The sequence below is a fragment of the Lycium barbarum genome, chromosome 1 (assembly GCF_019175385.1).
Source record: "Lycium barbarum isolate Lr01 chromosome 1, ASM1917538v2, whole genome shotgun sequence".
Classification (NCBI taxonomy): domain Eukaryota; kingdom Viridiplantae; phylum Streptophyta; class Magnoliopsida; order Solanales; family Solanaceae; genus Lycium; species Lycium barbarum.
In genome coordinates this window covers 140,673,292-140,693,665 of record NC_083337.1, presented here as the reverse complement: position 1 = coordinate 140,693,665, position 20,374 = coordinate 140,673,292, and positions in this window count along the sequence as shown.

The following is a 20,374-nucleotide window of genomic DNA, read 5'->3' as shown; positions in this document are numbered from 1 at the left end:
GTTCAGTTTCAATACTTATATTTCTTCTTTCAGTTGCTTTACATACCAGTACAATTCAAATGTACTGATGTCCCTTTTTATTGCTTGGGGGCCTGCATCGCGATATTCATGTTTACGATCCAGCTAGCTAGGACTACTCGTATCAACTGCTTAGTGAGCCCCAGTTCCTCTGGGGCACGATCCTACTTATAGTCTTTCCAGTTTTAGATAATTAGATTTTTAGTATTCGTAGAGGCTTCATGACATAGTTCAGTTAGTCAAATATTAGCAGTCTGTTATGTATTGGCCTTGTTGGCACTGATTTTAGATGTTTCGAACTTAAACAGTATTTCCGCATTTAATATATTTCAGCTAGACTTTTTAGTAGATCAGCATGTGTTAGTTTACTTCCTTATTTTAGCATGTTTTGATATCACATGTTGATTCAGCCAGCCCGTTGGTTCGCTCGATCACATGTAGTTAGGCACCAAGTGACGTGTTACGCCTAGGCCATGGTTTGGGGCGTGACAGATCTGCACAGTATGGAGTTCAAGGACGGCCACCTGCTCCTTATTTCACTGTGGACCAATATCAGCAGATTATGCAAATGCAAAAGGAATTGAAGAGAAGACATCTATTGTCACGACCAAACCCCATAGGCCATGACTAGTGCCCGAGCTGGACACTCATAGACGTACCTGTTAGATATATCCAAATTGAAACTATGAAAAATATGGAAACTTGCAAAAGAACTCCGAAGATTCATAACGTCATCATATATATATATATATATATATATAATATATATATATATATATATATATATATATATATATATATATATATATATCCAGATAACTGTCTCCTGAGGAGTCACAACTGATCAAATCATAAGATGATACGCAAGCCGGCAAGGCTGCCACTACATATCAATATCATGCGCAAGCCGACAAGGCTACCACTACATACGAACATATCCATAGCACATCGTATAGACACAGCTGAACAAACTTATACACAACCCACACATATGTCTACAGACCTCTAAGAGTATCAACAGTGACATATGACGGGATAGGGCCCCGCCGTACCCCTGGATAAATATATATATATATATATATACACCAAAAGATTTGTACCAAAAGTCTAGGCTCCGGAACAATGGAGCACTCCAAGACAGCTGAGTAGAAATCCTAAGCTGGAGGATCACCAAAGCGAGTATCTGCACCTGCGGGCATGAAACGCAGCCCCCCGAAGAAAGGGGGTCAGTACGAGATATGTACTGAGTATATAAATCATGAAATACATTAAGGAAGATCATAATTGAAGTAGAGATTCCAGGAGACAAGTATGATAATCAAGAAATCACTGTACTTGTGCCTTATGAAACAAAATCATGCTTATCATTATCATAAACCATACCCGGCCCATTATGGGACTCGGTGAATAAAGTCGTGTACATGTATACCATACCCGGCCCATCATGGGACTCGGTGCTATAATCATATCATCATATACATATACCGTACCTGGCCCTCTAGTGAGGGGCTCGGTGAACAATGCAGTGAAACTATACACGAATACATACCCGGCCTGGGACTCGGTGAATGACACGATAACAGTATGCACGAGTAGAATATCATGAGCAACCACATGCAACTAAATCATCATCTGAGACTCAATAGAATAAGTGGAATAACTAACACTCGAGTATTAAAGGCGATAGTCATGTTGAGTACCCTTTAAATGTCACTATGGACTATATCAAATAGAGCCTCAGGAATCATAGACATGTATCAAGATAATATGAAATAGCTTATGGAAGTCAAGGACATTAGTCATCGTAGAGTCTCTAAGAATAGGAGCTTATACATACCGACTACTATCCAACGTATAGAAGACTTGAGAGGCAATAGCTCAATTACCTTAAGAGTTCTAACATCAAGAAGTGAATAAGAATCATGAATCACACTCGAAACTTATGAATAGAATTACCCCAAAGCTCATATCATACGTCACTTATATCTAAGACATGCCAAAAGAAAGAAGGGATAGCTTTACATACCTTTTACGCTTATCCGAGACATTTAACGCTTATCTGAGACACAATACGTATACACTGCCCGAAGTATCTCAACCTATATTAAGACGTCAAGAATTATGGTCAAGCTACGGGAAGGTTCAAAATGTATTCCAACGTTAGTAGCTCGTTTCTAGAAAATTAGACGGCGTTTCCCTTATGTTCAAGCCAACTATAAAACAACCAAACCAACATCAACAACCACGCGTGCAAGTACTATATCAAGCCTAATCAAGGCATGATTCAAGGATACTCCGAACAGCCCGCATAACATTCCAATCAGCCCACATATTACAACATTCGGTAATAATCTATATACGATTACGACATATTCAAGTTATTCCTAATGATCTATAGTCATAACACTTTCATCGAAACGACCTTATAACAGCCCAACCATTATAACGACACAATGTATAATCTTAACTATACTTATTCTTCCAATTCAACAAGAATAACAACATGCCCAAAACAGCCCCTAATCACAACATAAAAAGATGCCCGATAATCTTACGAACGTCTACAAATACACCAACCAAACCACATACGCTCCTTATGCATTATCTCATATACTATTTTCATCCAAATTTGTGAATCATATCAACACACACACGGCTACAACGTCATTCATTCATATGCAAGAAAATTACATTAATCTCACAATAAGTCCTTAAAACAGCCCACAAAACAAATACAACTTCAACTTTAGCCATTTAATTCCTTCACTCTCATCATATAATCCATGACAACAACAAGCACAATGCTAATTAAAATTAATTCACCATTTCTAATTAGAACAGCCCCCTATACAGCTCAAACAACACCTCAACATCAACATACATAATTCCTTATACCCAATTCATATTTACCAAATTATAACAAGTTCAAACCATCTCAAAAACATGTAGAAAAGGATTACATCTTACCTTAATAAGCTTAGCTCCTTAATTTTCCGGAATTGGTGAATTAAAATGACAACGTTCTTGCTGCCCCCAATGATCAATCCACGTTGTTAGCCACCCTTAATTGATTGAAGTACCTTAGAAAATTAAATTTGACATCAAGAATTATGAGCTCAATTTGCACAGCCATGGCCGTGAGCTGCCATGGCTGAAGCTTCTCTCTCTAGCTCTCTAATTCAACAATGTTGAAGATGAATAAATGAGGTGGATGACTTATTCCATTAGTCATCATATATGATATATATGTGCTGCCCCTATAAGTGACACGTGTCCCACTCATAGCATGGGCCAATCAGATTTGGCCATGCCATGGTGGGTTCCACTTGGCACACTAATAACTTGATTAATGTTAATTAGTCTCTAATCCCCACTTAATAATTTAATCATGGTTAATCGATCCCTAATCTCCACTAATATTTCTATACCAATTAAAATTCATAAGCAATTCATGCACTAATTAAAATCGGAGATTAAAAGTCCCTGTCTCATATCCAAAAATAATCTTATCCTTGGACTTATGTCGATTAGCTTTACAAATAATTCATCGTACAAAAATACGGGGTATAACATCCTTCCCCCCTTTAGAACATTCGTCCTCGAATGTTAAAATAGTCCCCTAAGGTCTTACAAAAATTTAGGGGAAGTCTCCTTCATTGCTATAACATGTAGTCTCATCTACCAATCAATATAATACAGTGGGGAATTTAGATTACCTGCCAACATAGGAAACAAGTAAAGGTACTTATTCTTTATCTCGTCTTCGGCTTCCCAGGTCATCTCTTCCCGATTATTATTTCACCACAATACCTTAACGGAAGCCACATCCTTAGTACGCAACTTTCTCAATTGAAGATCAAGTATAGCTATAGGGTTCTCCTCATAAGAAAACTCCTCCGTTACCTTGACATCATCCACGGGGAATACTCTAGGTCACCAATACATTTGCGAAGCATCGATACGTGAAAGACTGGGTGCACTGCTTCCAAATCAGATGGTTGGTCCAACTCATAGGCAACCTTACCTACCCTACGAATAATCTGATAAGGTCCAATGTACCTCGGGCTAAGCTTCCCTCTCTTGTCGAATCTCATTACACCCTTCATGGGTGACATCTTCAGGAATACCCAATCGCCAATCTGAAACTCTAAGTTTCGACGTCAATTATCTGCATATGACTTCTGTCGACTCTGGGCTGCTAATAACCTTTCTGAATAAGCTTCACCTTGTCAACAACTTGCTAACTCATATCTGGGCCGATTAACTTGGCCTCACCAACATCGAACCAATCAATATGTGACCTATACTTCCTGCCATACAAAGCTTCGTACGGTGCCATCTGGATACTAGCATGGTAGCTATTATTATAATCAAACTCAATAAGTGGCAAATGATCATCCCAGCTACCTCTGAAATCAATAATACAGGACCGCAACATATCTTCTAGCGTCTGAATAGTACGCTCGGCCTGTCCGTCAGTCTGAGGGTGAAATGCTGTACTAAGACTCACCTGTATCCCCAATCCCTTCTGGAATGATCTCTAGAAGTTAACTGTAAACTGAGCTCCTCTGTCTGAGTTAATAGATGTGGGAATCTCATGAAGCCTTACTATCTCCTTGATATGTAACGTCGCATAGTCCTCAGCTGAATAAGTAGTCCTAACTGGAAGAAAATGGGCTGATTTTGTCAGCCTATCTACAATAACCCATATAGAATCATACTTCTGTGGGGTGCGAGGTAAGTGTGTAGTGAAATCCATATTCTAGAATCTTCAGCCTCATGTATTACTTCTCGACTTCTTTAAAAGACTTTAACTGTCGCTCTACTTTTTAGCTCTTAATCTCAATCCTTAGAGTTGGCTACCCAGTAGCGCTGGACTTCCCTCATATAATAACTTTACATAGCTGCTCTGTGCTCTGTCTATCATTAACTGGTATAATTCTGAAAGAATTTTTCTGATTTGACATATAAATTCACTATCTTCTAGTAACCAGCTAGTTCTGATCGTCTCGCTTACCATTTCATAATTTCCCCTAACCTAATTTGTAACATTTTAGGCACATTATCTCGTGTCGTTTCTTTATCTTTAATTCAAACTCTTCTATTGCCTCTTTACTCAGATTTCGCTCGTAGTTCTCCTATCACGCGCCCTATTGCGATACTTACATGTAACGACCCGTTTGGTCATTTAGCACTTTGGGACTCTTTTTCGTTAAAATACCCTTTCCGTAGCTTTAAATGGTATTCTTAACTTGTGGGGATAGGGGCACGGTTATATAATTGATGGGTAATTTTTGGAATATATTTATTTAATGTGTGAATAGCTTATTCATAGGAATTTTATTTGCAATGATATAAGGTATAAGTTGGTGAGTAATGTAATTTACTAAATGGGTCAATTTTTACCTTATACATATTGATCGAGTAAAAAGGTTACTTTGGACAATTAATTCAGTTGGTGATTAATGGGCTAAGTCCGCAAGTAATTTAGTACCCTATATTACATAACCCATATATATAAGTAGGGTTTGACATGCCAAAGTATATCAACTAAAAATAAATTAGAGCAAAACCGATGGGACGGCGTCAACAGCAAACAATCGAAGGCTTCAGGTAAATAAGCTCTATGTCTGGGTGTGCTGATTTCTCAAGTTTCGGTAGTTGGGGTAGTGAGTTATACCTGTCACGACCCAACCCCGTGGGCCGCGACCAGTGCCCGAGCTGGGCACCTATACGTACCCGATACCCCAAATTAGCATATTAATAGAATAATAATATAATAATAATATTAGTGGTCGCTACAGAATTTAGCAGAAAAGCAGACTTGGCACACATAGGCCGATAAGGCCATCACAGAACAGAATATCCCAAACATATGTACAGAACCCACACAGATGTATCCACAGACCTCTACAGAACATATTGTTGACACCCAATTTTGTCCCGCATCTCCTCCGAAATACCTATTTATACTTCTGGTATTTCGAGAAATTAAAAAAATATGCATTTAAGTTTTACTATAATTATTAGTCTTTTATTAACACCCACGTTTTATTTATTCTTCTGCAGTTTATTATTATCATTATTATTGTTATTATTATTATTATTATTCTTAAATTATCATTTTTTATTATCAGTTGTCATTAATTATTATTTCTTGTTATTTCCATTATCATTATCATTATCATTATTATTATTAATTACTAATCATTATTATCAGCGTTATTTGTTATCAATTATTAATCATCATTATCATCGTTATTTTTATTATTAATTATTATCATTATTTTATCAATAATTGTTATTTATTATTATTATTATCATCATTATTATTTCTTATTATTATTATCATTATTATTTTATTATTACCCCTATTATTGTTATTATTATTAATTCATTATCATTTTTTGTTATTATCAGTAATTGTTATTTATCGTTATTATTTTTTATTTATTAATTACTATCATCTTTATTATTATTATTATTATTATTAATTATTATCATTTTTTAATTATCAATGTTTGTTATTTACCATTATTATTATATCTATTATTATTTTATCACCATTATCATCAACATTATCATTATTACCATTATCATTGTTATTTAGCAGTATTACTACCGCTATTTATTTGCTACTATTATTTAGTATTATTGAAACTTGCATTTCTCGACATTTCTACCAACTTCTGCACACACATCGCATTTATTTCGCACATTTAAATGATAGCGTTTGTTATTAAATATTATTGCACGGTCATTTGCGACATCATATAATTTTTACCCGGGTCTTTTTATAATTACATATTTCCGTAGGTGATATTCTGGCACCCTTAGTACATCGTTAATCAAAATGTGTCTCTTATTCAAATTTAGAAGCCAAATTATTTCTTGCACTCAGTCCGTATTTTGACTTACCGGACCCCAAATCAAAGTCCGATTAATTCCTAATATTTTTGGACTAGACCATATTTTTTATCTCAATTTTTAGATCAGTCCATATTTAGTTTACCAGTCCATTCTTTTAAATACCCAGTCTAAAATTTGACCCGGTCCACAAATGGACCGGGTCCAATTCATTTTTTCAGCAAAATGAGGGAAACCCTACCCTTCATCTCCTCATTTTCACACCGCCGCACCCCTTCCTTCCTCTCTCCTTCCCGCTTCTCTCTTCCCCACTCAACGCCGACTCACCCCACCACCGCCGCTCCTCTTCCCTTTTCCCCACCACGCCGTTCCTTTTCCCCCTTTCCTCCGCCTCACCTCCTCGTCCCCACCTCGCCGACGACTCCAACACCGCCGCCTACCCTACACCGCTACCCCACTCCACGCTCCTCCTCTACCCTACCTCTCTTTCTTTTCTCCTTTTTATCATCACCGCCGCTACCCCACTCTCCACTCACCGCTACTCTTCCTCCGCTCCACTACGCTCCTCCATTTTTTCCATAAAAAGGGGAATTGAGAACAGAGTTAGGGGGGATTTTTTTCGGTATCTTGAAGGATTTTCAGATTCTGGGAATTGTTTTCAGTATTTTTTGAGAGACTCACACCATTTTCCACACTTGATTTTTTTTTCCCGGTGAACTTTAGCCGTGGGGGAACAATTACTCTATTTCTATTTCTTCGTTTTGAAACTTTAATTATTCTAATCGAGTTCGGGTTCGTTCGAGTTCGAGCATAGATTCGAGACGTCGATACCCACTTCACTGCACCCACAAAAGGTCAGCGTGCTCTTTTATTTCGAATTTAAAATCTGTGATGTTATTCGTATATGTTGTTGCTTCAGTTTTTGGTTAATTTTCAATTTACCAGTTTAGTAGTATTGTGTATGTCCAATTTTTAGTTAGTCTAATTTCGGTTTAGTAACGAGTAATGTTTAATTTAACTGCTGGTTATGTTAGTTAAACAATGTTTGTGAGTTGATGTTTTGATCAAAGATTGTTTTATTGGGTCCGAATTACTGCTATTATGCGACCAGATATCACATTATGCTTTAGCAGGGTTAATTTCAACTATGATTAAGTAATCAGGTACAGAAATATTTTCTATAGTTTCACAATTTCATCTTGATATAGAAATGAGGCGGTTTGAAAATGTCCGTATGTAGAAGAAAATAATAACTTTCCAATCTTTTCCTTTATTTGCTTTTCTTGCTTCAGTAGTTATTTGGTTCTGCGACTATCTGTTGGTTTTGAATAGATCAGCTCAGAATATGGAGTTAAACGTAATGGCTTCTCTAATCAGCCCGTTCCGATAGTTAGTCGAATTTGTTGATTAGTAGTCACAAATATCCGTAGTGTTGCTAACTCGATCCCAATCTGTTCTCCGAGTTAATGTGCCTTGTTTGATATGTCCAACTTCCAGATTCTACTTCGAATAAATAATGGGTAGAAATAGATAAGGCAAAAGCAGTCTCATAGTTTATATTGTATTCAGTGAGTTTAGGTTTTTTTTTAGGTCCTTATTTACATGGGTATGCTGTTCATCCTGTTTTCGGCGACAGGCTGGGCCTCTATTAGTTTTAATTGCTGGATTATCCAATTACATGACCTGATAATGGAACTTGTTTTAATCTATCAACCTCGAGCTAGCATTAGATACTTCAAATACGATCACATATTCAGATCCGTTCGTTGCTTGTAAGTGATTCAGTCTGTCACCCCTAATATGTAATATGTCCAGTTCGAATGATTGAGATATTTAATGTTATTGTTAGTTGAAACTTATCATCATATTGCTTCAGGAATCTGACTATTATCTGCTTCTTTGCTAAAATCCTTATATGGCCCATTATAGTTTGTTTCATTAGCATAGTTCAAGGAGTCAATATTCAGCCATATGGTTAAGGTGTTCATCTCTGCATAAATATGTTGAATGTTAGCTAATAAATGCTATATTTAGAAGCCTATTAGAAATTATGCTCTGGTTGTTCATGTGGTTCATTGCATCACAAGAGGTCAATCCAACTCCTTCACTCGTTCCCGTCTTTCGTTTTAGTTTGGGGTCATGAGTGGAATACATGAAATAAATGTTAGCAAACATGTTTTAAGCTCCTGTTAGTGTGTCGAAAGGGATCTTGTGTTTAGCGATGTGCTTCCAATGTTAATGGCTTTAATGGTGGCTAGGAATTATTCACTGGAATATCTGCAGGAGTGAGATCTTGCTTTGTTCAACTTTAATTACACTTCACTACGTTTGTTTTCTGTTTTTCACGTAACTGAAAGCTGCGGTGTAATGGATAAAAGGAGCTGCTTTGTAACTTCTAATGATATTAAATGCTAAAAATTAACATATGCTTCAGATGTACGTGTGGTATGAACCTGTTTGAATACTTAAAATGCAACAAAGTACTTTTCAGACCCTTATGCATCTCAGAATTATGTTTAGCCATTGTTTACTAGGAATTCTTGGTGTTTTATTTTTTGTTGAGTATAAAAATATCGCTTTCTAATATTTATCCTTTGTGTCTTTCTTTGTTTGCATGAACACTGGATTCGATGAGTTTCATTTTGAGACTCAACGACACCGCTACCGCATGGAATCCGCAGCCGTATACTAAATTCGCTGGGCCGAAACCCAGTAACAAACAAGTCACAGCAGTTCTATAAGATGGGCTAAACCCATTTAATTTCATTTGCTCTTTATTTCGTACATTTAAGTTATATTGTACAATTAGTACTTTACTTGGTTTGTTTTCTTAGCTAGGATAAACCTTAGCGTAATTAGTGAGTTGATAGGATGGGTAGTTAATTTAAAAGAGAGCTAACAATTAATTCATAGGTTTCATTTCATTTTTTTTTTAATTATTAGTATCGATACTATTCGGTTTTATTAGAATAATTGATTTTTTAAAAATATCATGACTACATATTTTGAGAATCAAGATTCATTCTTACTATCTTAGAAATTTAAAACGTTACTAATTTTATACTAACGCTAATTTGTTTTGAGAAATAAAAGGTAAACTAGCTCCCACCGATAACTCTTTCACATTAGTCATTTTTCAACACTTCAAAAAACACATTTTGTTTAAAACAGTCTTTGCATAATATACATTGAATTAATAGTCATTCTATAAAACCTTTTAAATTTTATTAAATAACTTTTAAATTTGTTGGTCATTTTTTTTCAAATACATAAAAACATTACACATCTCGCTTCTTTTAGTAACTAAATTCTTTATGCAACTATTACTTTTCTACAAGTTTTATTTTGAATAACATTCTATTTCTATTTATAACTTTAGCCATACTTACAAATCTACTTTCTTTTTCTATAAAACTATATTTACACTTAGCCTAATTAATTATAAGTCCGGTCGGTCAACCATTGTTAATGGGTCTTAAAGGGTGCCTAATACCTTCCCTTTAGACTAATTGAACCCTTATCTAGAATCTTAAGTTTCGCAGACCTTAAACAGAGCTAACTTTAGAAAATAACTTTAATAAACTTTAGGTGTCCTAATTCACCGTAAATAATTAGGTGGCGACTCCTTAAACAAACAAAAAAACAGGAATCTCCAATACGTCATACTTCTACTTTAACCTCCGGGGTTAAAAAATGGGGTGTGACACATATCATAATCATAAGACGGGACAGGGCCCCGTCATACCCTGAACAAAGTACATATCCAGATAGCAGTGACAGACTGTACCAAAAGATGGGCTCTGTAGAAGAGAGCGCCCCAAATAGCAGAAATAGGATCCTAAACGTGTGGATCAGCGAACCTGTCGTCAGTACCTGCGCGGCATGAAAACGCAGCCCCCGAAGAAAGGGGGTCAGTACGAAATATGTACTGAATATGTAAAGCGGAATCACAGAAGTCAAATCATAATGGTTACAGAAAATGAGTACAGAATCCAGAGTGTCAAATGCATATTTCCAAAACAGACAGAATGCGTACAGAAACATATGTCATATCATATCATATCCGGTCCCTGACACGGGACTCAGCAGACAGAATGTGGCCACCCTCCCGACGCTGGTGCCACTATACAGAGGAATCAGAAAAAGGGGCGTGGCCCCGTATCATATAATGTCATATCAAAATGGCCATACAGATCAGATCAGAATAGGCGGACATGGCACATCATACTCCACAGACCCATGTACGCGTATACCTGCCCCCTCACATCGGGATGCGGCGAACAATGCAGAGAATTACGCTTGACAACATATCCTGGCCCGGGCTCAGTGTGGGAAACATTGGGACATCCACGAATGGAGTAGTGAGAAACTAATGCAATTTAAAAATATAATAAATGTTTTCAAAGACTCGATGAAGCGTATCAAAGACAAACAAATCCAATGGGGTCGGACGGAATCATAATAAATGTATTTCGGATATCATAATAAATTACAGAAGTATAACTTTCCCGAAGTCATTCCGAGTGTCAAAATAATTTATAATATTTAACAGAATATTTAAAATAATATTCGTTAAGCGATTAGTAGGGTAATTAAAACATTTCTTTCAAAAATCGCTTAAAAAGGAAGCTTTAACACATTAGGGGCAAAACCGTAAATAGCGGGCCCGCCTTGGGACAAACAAGGCGGCAGGCTCAAATTGTGCCCTCTAAGCATATAGTATCACCTAAAAAGGTTATACAAACATTCTATGACTTTCTGAATAATTTAGAGCAAAATTGCATAATTTCAGAAAAAGCGTATCAAAATGGTTCAATTCTACTGAAGGAAAAACTGAAATTTTGTCTTGCGGATTCCGAGGGCCAAGAGGTCCTTCGAGGCCCGGATCCGACCCTAACACACTATGGGCATGCCAAGGGAAGAATTGGGGTTGCTTTACATACCTTTCGCGCTCCTTAAGCCTTTCCAAACTCACTTCCCGTTTCGTCGAAAAACTGCAATTGGTCAAGTTTACCAATTGTGAATTATTAATGCCATTATTTCAACTTTAAGCATATTTGGCTACCGAAATTTCGGCAGCACTTCCCCTATACATATGACACCCCGAGAATTCAACTCGGCTATAAATCATCAACAACAACCCAAACGACTACAACAATATCAACAATGAACATTAAAAACACAAATATCCTTCAACTAGTCATTTTTCTCACAAGTTGACATAATCTTCAATTCAACCCAACTTTCAACTAAGATCAATAATTTCATATTCAACAACCATCATGATCATCACCATATAGTTCTAGAAACATTTCATATCGTTTTCCTTAAGATATACACTCGATATACATGATATACAATCTTCCGCCAAAATCATAACTTATGCAAAACATCAAATCTTTGGCATACAACTTCATAACAAGTTTCCAACTTCCAAATTCATCACTGGTCATCACAACTAACAACCAAACAACTTCATTTCCTTAGTGTCGGAAAAACCATACTAAAACGACATAAGTTTCTACATTCCAATTCAATACAAACTTATATCATTCTAACTTCATTTACATATCAAGCATTACAACAACACTCCAATACTCTAAACAAACTTAATCCATTTCATTCCCAAGTCAAATATACCACACGGCCATATGCTATTTTTCTCCATTCAATCAAATTTATTCCACTTTCATTCTCAACATAAATTCCATCACATTCACAACTAGAATACAACATGAATTCTATACATTTTTGGCTATACAATATACAAATACACATGGCTACACATATATACCACACACCCACTTTGCAAACTTCCATTTCTCCATACAATCAACACATTTCTATATACTACAACCCAAACAAAACTCCATAACACAAGAATAAAGGATAAATTCTTACCTTTTCCTCTAGTCTTCTTTACTTGAATTTGTGATCACTTTGGTGAACCAAGGCCTCCTTTCTCCAAACCAACTACACCAAGTTGAAGAGGGGACTCAACTTAGTAAAGAAACCACAAAATACAAATTTTTAACACAAGATTTTTGGTGGTGAATTTTCCACACCAAACCCGAAATGCCTTCTTTTTTTTGCTCTTGTTTTGCTCTTCTTTCTCTTCTAAGTCTCTTGAACCTTCTAAGGGATAGTGATCCCTTTATAATTAATTAGCACATGGAAATATTCATTAAATCCATGGGTTGGGCCTCACTTGGCCGGCCACCGCTTAAACATTGGGCCTAAATTTTTATTTTATTTTTTTGGGCCAACTCGGTTGGTCCCGAGTTGGGCCTAGCCCACTGACCTTTCGACCTTAAAACGTTCATAACTCCTTGTACCGACGTCACCTGGGAACCCACGACCTATGGATTGAAAGCTAATTCAATTATCTACAACTTCTATTTCAAGGTATTTTCGAAATTCCAAACTTACAATACAGTTTTTGCCCCCCAAAGTCAGGTCACCCGAAAACGTTTTCTTAAAAATATTCGTTTGGAGGGTTTCCACTTTGATTTGGTCCAAAGGTACTTCATGAGTTGTGTTTAACTTTACATATGTGATTGATATAACTTTTCAGATGTTCCAAAAAAAATCTCGGTATGTGGGCCCCACCCCAGCAGATGCTCCGAGGTTCAAAAATACGGGATATAACATCCTCCCCCCCTTTAGAACATTCGTCCTCGAATGTTAAATTAATCTCATAGGGTTTGAAAATACTTTGGGGGAGTTCATGTTTACAGACATCACATATGACACACGATTGATATTGGAATAAATTAAAGCAGGGATTTAAGGTTACCTGTGGGTATAGAGAACAAATGAGGATATTTCTTCTTCATTTCCTCTTCGGCCTCCCATGTCATTTCCTCCCTATTATCGTTCCGCCACAGTACCTTAACAGAGGCTACATCTTTATTCCGAAGCCTCCTTACCTGACGATCCAAAATAGATACGGGCTGCTCCTCGTACGATAGTTGCTCCGTCACCTGAATATCATCAGCAGGAAATATTCTAGAAGGGTCACCGACGCATTTACGAAGCATAGAGACATGAAATACCGGATGTACCGCTTCCAAATCAGATGGCAAATCTAGCTCATAGGCGACATTTCCAGTTTTTCGAACAATCTGATAAGGCCCAATATAACGCGGACTGAGCTTACCCTTTCTGCCGAACCGCATCACGCCTTTCATAGGCGATACCTTCAGGAATACCCAATCGCCTACCTGAAACTCCAACGGTCGACGCCGTTTATCCGCGTATGACTTCTGTCGACTCTGGGCTGCCAACAGTCGCTCCCGAATAAGTTTTACCTTGTCCACGGCCTGCTGGACCATATCTGGGCCAATCAACTCTGACTCGCCAATATCAAACCAGCCAATCGGCGACCTGCATTTCCTGCCATATAGAGCCTCGTACGGAGCCATCTGGATGCTGGAATGGTAACTGTTATTATATGCAAACTCAATCAATGGCAAGTGATCATCCCAGCTGCCTCTGAAATCAATAACGCAGGCCCGCAACATATCCCCCAGCGTCTGTATAGTGCGCTCGGCCTGTCCGTCGCTCTGAGGATGAAAGGTTGTGCTCAGACTCACCTGAGTCCCTAGACTCTCCTGAAACGACCTCCAGAAACGCGCCGTAAACTGGGCGCCTCTGTCAGAAATAATAGATATAGGAACTCCGTGAAGCTTCACAATCTCTCTAATATAGAGCCTGGCATAATCCTCGGCGGAATAAGTAGTCCTGACGGGAAGAAAATGGGCTGATTTCGTCAGTCTATCAACAACGACCCAGATGGAATCATACTTCCGTGGAGTGCGAGGCAAACCTGTAATGAAGTCCATATTAATAACCTCCCACTTCCAAGTCGGGATTTCCATCTCCTGCAACAGTCCACCCAGCTTCTGATGCTCAATCTTGACCTGCTGACAATTAGGGCACTAGGCGACGAACTCTGCAATATCCCGCTTCATGCCGTCCCACCAGTATAAGCATCGGAGATCATGGTACATCTTCGTAGACCCAGAATGGACCGAATAGCGAGCATAATGTGCCTCGCTCATAACCTGCTGTCGAAGGCCTGCAATATCAGGTACACACAACCTGCCTCTGTATAACAAAGTACCGTCCGGTGAAAACTCGAACGGAGTCCTCTCCTTATCATAGGTTGTGTCCCTTTATTGAGCTAAGACAGGATCTTCGTATTGACGCCGCTTAATATTGTCCCTGAGGGATGACTCAGAAACCCCTCGAACAGAAATCCGTGTATCTCCAGAATCGGCCAGACGAACCCCGAGACTAGCCAACTGCTGAATATCACGGGCTATCTCTCTCCTGTCTGGCTGTAAATTGGCCAAACTGCCCATAGACTTCCGACTGAGCGCATCGGCAACAACATTAGCCTTACCCGGATGATACAGAATATCCACGTCATAATCTTTCAGAAGCTCCAGCCACCTCCGCTGTCGCAAATTAAGCTCTCTCTGCCTGAAAATATACTGGAGACTCTTATGATCAGTATAGATATCCACATGAACGCCATATAAATAGTGTCTCCATATCTTCAGAGCATGAATTACCGCTGCGAGCTCCAGATCGTGGGTAGGATAATTCTTCTCATGCTTCTTGAGCTGCCGGGAAGCATACGCTATAACTCTGCCATGCTGCACCAATACACAGCCCAACCCCATGCCAGAAGCGTCACAATAAATAACATACCCGTCCGGTCCCTCTGGAAGAGTCAGAACTGGGGCTGTAGTCAGCTTCTCCTTCAGCAACTGGAAGCTCCGTTCACAAGCGTCAGACCACAGGAACTTAGCTCCCTTCTGAGTCAGCCTTGTCAAAGGCGCTGAAATCGAAGCAAACTTCTCCACAAATCTCCTGTAATAGCCTGCTAACCCCAGGAAACTGCGTACCTCTGTGGGCGTCGTAGGTCTGGGCCAATTCTTCACGGCCTCAATCTTCTGTGTGTCCACCCGGACACCATCAGCTGCAATAACATGCCCCAAGAAAGCCACTGAAGACAGCCAGAATTCACACTTAGAAAATTTCGCATATAATTTCTGATGCCGGAGTACCCCTAATACCGATCTCAGATGATCTGCGTGCTCCGCCTCAGACCGAGAATAAACCAGGATATCATCCAAGAATGGCCTGAATACCCGGTTCATCAAATCCATGAATACTGCGGGGGCATTAGTAAGCCCAAAAGACATAACCCTAAACTCGTAATGCCCATATCGGGTCCGGAAAGCTGTCTTAGGGATATCGGCCTCTCGTACTCGCACCTGGTGGTAACTGGATCGAAGATCTATCTTCGAAAAACACTTAGCGCCCTGCAGCTGATCAAACAAATCATCAATCCTGGGGAGGGGGTATTTATTCTTTATAGTTACCTTATTCAGCTACCGATAATCAATACACATACGCAGCGACCAGTCCTTCTTACGCACAAATAATACCGGGGCTCCCCAAGGCGAAGTACTGGGTCTGATGAAGCCCTTATCCGACAAATCTTTCAGCTGCTCCTTCAACTCCTTTAATTCTGCAGGCGCCATTCTATACGGAGGAATAGAGATAGGCTGAGTGTCTGGGAGTAAATCAATAGAGAAATCTATCTCCCGCTCTGGAGGAAGACCTGGAAGCTCGTCGGGGAAAACATCTGGAAACTCATTAACCACGGGGACTGACTGAAGTGTCGGCGTCTCTGCGTCCAAGTCTTGCACCCGTACCAGATGATAGATATAACCCTTTCTAATCATTTTCTTTGCCTTAAGGTATGAAATAAACTTACCTTTCGGCGATGCTGTATTTCCAGCCCAATCTAAAACTGGCTCCCCGGGAAACTGGAAGCGAACCACCTTATTCTGGCAGTCAACATTAGCATAACAGGAAGATAGCCAGTCCATACCCATAATAACATCAAATTCAGTCATATCTAACTCTACCAGATCTGCCTTAGTATCACGGCCACATACAATCACAGAACAGTCTATATAAACCTGTTTCGCTACAATAAAGTCCCCTATCGGTGTGGCTACCTCAAATGGCTCTATAGGTTCAGACATAATACCAATTTTACCGGCAACAAGAGGTGAAATATATGATAAAGTTGAACCTGGATCAATTAATGCATACACAGACCGAGAGAAGACCAATAAAGTACCTGTAACGACATTAGGAGATGCCTCTTGATCCTGGCGGCTGGCCAAAGCATAAATACGGTTCGAAGGACCGCTAATACCAGAAGCTCCACCACGGCCTCTGCCGCGACCCGCTGGTGCCGAAATACCCTGCCCCGTAGGGCGCATAGCCACTGACGAAGATGAAGACCCAGCGGCTGATCCGGTAGGCTGCGTTGCACCACCCGAACTACCCTTATACGGGAAATCTCTCACAGAATGGCCCTGACGGCCACAAGAAAAGCATGCACCGGTGGCTCTGTAGCACTCTCCCGTATGGTATCTGCCGCAAAAAGAACACTGAACCCTGGGTGGCCTCATCTGACCAGAACCCCTATCTGTCCGCGAACCTGAAGCCCTGGAGCTCTGGCCTGCTCCTGAATACCCTGGGCTATCGAATCTGCGACCTGCAGGCTGGGGAGGCGCGCTCTGCGCCGGCTGAGATGAAAATCTGCTAGGCTGCTGCGGCTGTTGGGGTTGTCTGCCCCGAAAGTCTCCAGATGACCTGGCCCTCTTGGGCTGTCTCCGATCCTGGCCCCTGTCAGGCTGGTGTCCTCCTCTGCCCTGATCCTCCATGCCCTGGGCATGGGCCTGGATACGGGCAATGTCCATACCGGGCTGAGCAGCCAATACTAAGCAGCTATCAACAAAATACCGATCCAGCCCCATAATATATCTATGCATCCGGTACGCCATAGTAGCCACCACAGTAGGTGCATATCGGGCCAAGGAATCAAACTCCAAACTATAGTCCCGAATACTGCGGCCCTTCTGCCTCAATAATAAGAATCTATCAGATCTGGCTCGTCGCAACTCTGGGGGCAGAAAGTGTCCAAGAAATGCCTGAGAAAAATCGCCCCAAACTGCTGGAGGAGCGCCGTCCCCCCTGGATATCCCCCATGACTCGTACCAGTTTGCCGCCACATCATATAACCGGTACGAAGCTAACGCGACTGACTCTGTCTCGGAAGCATTAATCAAATCTAGAGTGCGTCGCATCTTCCTAATAAATTCCTCAGGATCCTCCTCAGGCTTTGTCCCGAAGAACTCTGGAGGGTTACAAGTCAAAAACTCACGGGCTCTCGAACTATCACGCCTGACTGCCCGGTCACCTCCCAGTCCATGCCCCTGAACCTGCCCTGCCACAAGTCTAGTAAGCAACTGGACTGCCTCCCTCATAGACTGATCCTCAGTGCCTGGCCGTGGAGCTGGAGGCTCAGGTACTGGAACTGCGGGAGCTGGCAGTGGAGCCGTCCCCCGATCTGCAGCTACGGCTGCCCCAATCTCCTCCACGAGTGGCGGTGTAGAAGAACCCTCTGTCTGGGGCAAAGTCTCCGGAGCAATATATACCTGGGCCCTGGTAGTCCTCTGGACCCGGCTAGTCTCTCCTACGGCAACTGACTTGGCCTTTTGGGCCGCTGTCGCTTTTTTTGGAGGCATATCTGCAAATATAGCCACTCGTTAGGAAGGGGTCATCCTGATAACACAGCTCTATCGCACGATCTAAGACAGAAAGAAGGGTAGTATCCTAAAAGCCCTGTAGCCTCCTGTTTATAGGTGTGGTGCACAACACACCGATAAACAAGACTCTACTAGACACGGTCTGTGGACATTCCGAGGACGAACCGCTCTGATACCACTTTTGTCACGACCCAACCCCGTGGGCCGCGACCAGTGCCCGAGCTGGGCACCTATACGTACCCGATACCCCAAATTAGCATATTAACAGAATAATAATAATATAATAATAATATTAGTGGTCGCTACAGAATTTAGCAGAAAAGCAGACTTGGCACACATAGGCCGATAAGGCCATCACAGAACAGAATATCCCAAACATATGTACAGAACCCACACAGATGTATCCACAGACCTCTACAGAACATATCATAATCATAAGACGGGACAGGGCCCCGTCATACCCTGAACAAAGTACATATCCAGATAGCAGTGATAGACTGTACCAAAAGATGGGCTCTGTAGAAGAGAGCGCCCCAAATAGCAGAAATAGGATCCTAAACGTGTGGATCAGCGAACCTGTCGTCAGTACCTGCGCGGCATGAAAACGCAGCCCCCGAAGAAAGGGGGTCAGTACGAAATATGTACTGAATATGTAAAGCGGAATCACAGAAGTCAAATCATAATGGTTACAGAAAATGAGTACAGAATCCAGAGTGTCAAATGCATATTTCCAAAACAGACAGAATGCGTACAGAAACATATGTCATATCATATCATATCCGGTCCCTGACACGGGACTCGGCAGACAGAATGTGGCCACCCTCCCGACGCTGGTGCCACTATACAGAGGAATCAGAAAAAGGGGTGTGGCCCCGTATCATATAATGTCATATCAAAATGGCCATACAGATCAGATCAGAATAGGCGGACATGGCACATCATACTCCACAGACCCATGTACGCGTATACCTGCCCCCTCACATCGGGACGCGGCGAACAATGCAGAGAATTACGCTTGACAACATATCCTGGCCCGGGCTCAGTGTGGGAAACATTGGGACATCCACGAATGGAGTAGTGAGAGACTAATGCAATTTAAAAATATAATAAATGTTTTCAAAGACTCGATGAAGCGTATCAAAGACAAACAAATCCAATGGGGTCGGACAGAATCATAATAAATGTATTTCAGATATCATAATAAATTACAGAAGTATAACTTTCCCGAAGTCATTCCGAGTGTCAAAATAATTTATAATATTTAACAGAATATTTAAAATAATATTCGTTAAGCGATTAGTAGGGTAATTAAAACATTTCTTTCAAAAATCGCTTAAAAAGGAAGCTTTAACACATTAGGGGCAAAACCGTAAATAGCGGGCCCGCCTTGGGACAAACAAGGCGGCGGGCTCAAATTGTGCCCTCTAAGCATATAGTATCACCTAAAAAGGTTATACAAACATTCTATGACTTTCTGAATAATTTAGAGCAAAATTGCATAATTTCAGAAAAAGCGTATCAAAATGGTTCAATTCTACTGAAGGAAAAACTGAAATTTTGTCTTGCGGATTCCGAGGGCCAAGAGGTCCTTCGAGGCCCGGATCCGACCCTAACACACTAGGGGCATGCCAAGGGAAGAATTGGGGTTGCTTTACATACCTTTCGCGCTCCTTAAGCCTTTCCAAACTCACTTCCCGTTTCGTCGAAAAACTGCAATTGGTCAAGTTTACCAATTGTGAATTATTAATGCCATTATTTCAACTTTAAGCATATTTGGCTACCGAAATTTCGGCAGCACTTCCCCTATACATATGACACCCCGAGAATTCAACTCGGCTATAAATCAT